Consider the following 2938-nt stretch of genomic DNA (forward strand, 5'->3'; position numbering starts at 1 on the left):
CTCCTTCAAATCTGTGAGTATTAACATTGTTGCCCCAATATCTACCTGTTTTTCAAGCACCCAGGAGTTGTAATGTCATGTGTTTTTGCATTTACAGCTGCTGGGACCTCCCAAGGCCACCGACAGACCAGGCAGTACCACAAACCGGACACGTTGGTGACGCTGTGACCGCCATCTGTGACCTCCTTCAAATCTGTGAGTATTAACATTGTTGCCCCAATATCTACCTGTTTTTCAAGCACCCAGAAGTTGTAATGTCATGTGTTTTTGCATTTACAGCTGCTGGGACCTCCCAAAGCCACCGACAGACCAGGCAGTACCACAAACCGGACACGTTGGTGACGCTGTGACCGCCATCTGTGACCTCCTTCAAATCTGTGAGTATTAACATTGTTGCCCCAATATCTACCTGTTTTTCAAGCACCCAGGAGTTGTAATGTCATGTGTTTTTGCATTTACAGCTGCTGGGACCTCCCAAGGCCACCGACAGACCAGGCAGTACCACAAACCGGACACGTTGGTGACGCTGTGACCGCCATCTGTGACCTCCTTCAAATCTGTGAGTATTAACATTGTTGCCCCAATATCTACCTGTTTTTCAAGCACCCAGGAGTTGTAATGTCATGTGTTTTTGCATTTACAGCTGCTGGGACCTCCCAAGGCCACCGACAGACCAGGCAGTACCACAAACCGGACACGTTGGTGACGCTGTGACCGCCATCTGTGACCTCCTTCAAATCTGTGAGTATTAACATTGTTGCCCCAATATCTACCTGTTTTTCAAGCACCCAGGAGTTGTAATGTCATGTGTTTTTGCATTTACAGCTGCAATATGTCACAGAGAGGTGGTGCCGGAGCCCCCACATCTCTGCCAATTGAGCCCTCATCCCCGTCAATTAATGTACGTAAACTTTGAATGACAAATTGGTACAGCATCTGAGAGTAATATTTTCCAGGATCATTAATTATGATATGTCTTCTCTTACAGGTTCCGATGGCAGTGGAACGGGTTGAGGATGTTGAGAGTGGACCGATGCTGGTCGAGGACTCTTCCGCTGTAAGTTGATCAGCGTTCATCAAACAGTATCCTACAGGACTCATTATCTCAAAACTAATAGAAATGTTTTTTCAGGGACCAGATGCTGCAGCACGTCGTACAGGTCCAGGAACCTCATCCCACAGTCGTGTGTGTAGGCGCCGTGGCGGCATGGGCGGTGTAAGTAATTTTTTATTGTTTTGGAAAGGAAAGGCTCCTTTTGCATTACATCTGAATTGTATGAGTACTTGTGTTCATTTGTACAAATATTTTTTTTTTTTGTGGGCGATTTCAGGTTTCAGGACGCAGCAGCAGGCCCCAAGGAGATGACCAAGAAATTGACGCGTTTATAGATGGGGACCTACTGATTTGCGAAGTCGAGGCACGTCCTGCCTTGTGGAACACAGCCCACCGCCACCACTGGGATGCAATAGTCACACGCCGATTGTGGGATGAGGTTACCAGATCTCTGATCAATGCATGGGAGGACCTGGATGAAAAGACGCAGTATTTGCTTCGTAAGTATTCGTAAGTAAGTACTACATAAAACAGTCTTATTTCTGGCAATTCTGGAGATCTGACCATTCTCACTCCTGCCATGTTACTTACTGAGAAAACCAGCGCTCTGAGTGCTCTACTTGGTAAATTTCGTGATAAAGGCCTTTACAGACGGCAATGGAAGTAAGTAAAAATTCGCTCCAATGTTTTCTGGGACAGAGGAAGAAAGCAGTATGTGCCGCCCCCGTGTCAGCAGCCGAGTTGCTCGGATCTGGATCCGCGGTGGCTCGAGGGGCATCCAGACCTGGAGGGGGGGGGGTCTCATGGCCACTCAAATGAAGGGGGGTATTTACAGGGGGTTATATTTAGAATTTGTGACGCCCGTGGTGTGTGGTAAGGTGGAGTACTACCGCTGCAGCTGGGAGTACCCGGTAGCGATGGAGTGGGCAGCCAGGTGTTTAACCCCTCCACGGGTAGGGGGGAATGCCCCGGGACTCGGTGATGGCGACAGGGATGTGCTGTTGGGGAGGTAAGGGTCACTTGCGTACTCACACAGTCCAATAATGCTCACACTGACAACTTTAGTAAACCAAAGTTCTGGACACTGCTGCCGCTGAGGGAAAGCACGTTTGGGTCCAATTTCTGCTGGTGTTGCCTGTTGATCTGTGACCTTTCCCTTGGCACCTTGTTTCTTTCTAGTTGGTCCCTGTAGCTTGAAACTAGTCGGGTCCCACTTCCTAGTGTGGCTAACTGAGGGAGCTTGCTCTCAGGGTTCACACTTGGGATTTCCTGGACCGTATTTGTGGAAATTCCTATCCCTCTCGTTGCGCTAGTACCCCGATTTTGGAGCAGGTGGAGAGCGGATCTTGAAGGCTCTGTTCTCGTCGGGTAAATTGTTAGGTTGCTTGAAGCTACTCCCTGACCTAGGGTCCACGTACCCCGTCATGTCCTGGTCCCAGCCCGGTGATGGTACAAGGCCGCCGGCTGTCTTCCACGACAATACCGTGCCCCTTGTCCCGATCCCCTGCGACCGGGGGTCCAGCTCCTACAAGGCCCAGATCAACGTATGCTACTTAGTAGTTTCAAGGAGCCCAGCTCCTGACCTCCTCTCACTTTCACCTCCAACACTACACTCTCTCTTTCTCTGACTGACTCCTGACACTCCTGACCTCCCCTTAACCAACCCCCCAAGTGGGTGACCCTATTCCACTCAGGCCGTCCACTGGTGTGTCTGGTAGGTGTGGTGCAGAGTGTTCCTAGGATTTTGATTAGCTGGTTTTGGCAAAACCATTGGTTAGGGACCTGTAACCAAGGAGGAGGTGGATAATGCATAGAAGGGCAGATTTTACAATACCCTGTGAAGACCTGATAGGCCAGGGCGTCACAAGTACTTCTCCACCTTAC

General features: G+C 49.7%; 1 long non-coding RNA gene across 1 annotated transcript; it reads left to right on the forward strand.

The window, feature by feature from the left end:
* The first annotated feature begins 320 nt into the window (after positions 1 to 320).
* Positions 321 to 738, forward strand: LOC142310251 (uncharacterized). Its single transcript, XR_012754110.1, has 3 exons — positions 321 to 377; positions 462 to 559; positions 644 to 738. It is a non-coding gene; the product is annotated as an uncharacterized LOC142310251 (long non-coding RNA).
* Positions 739 to 2938: the final 2200 nt, after the last annotated feature.

Source organism: Anomaloglossus baeobatrachus, chromosome 5, assembly GCF_048569485.1.
Source record: "Anomaloglossus baeobatrachus isolate aAnoBae1 chromosome 5, aAnoBae1.hap1, whole genome shotgun sequence".
Classification (NCBI taxonomy): Eukaryota; Metazoa; Chordata; class Amphibia; order Anura; family Aromobatidae; genus Anomaloglossus; species Anomaloglossus baeobatrachus.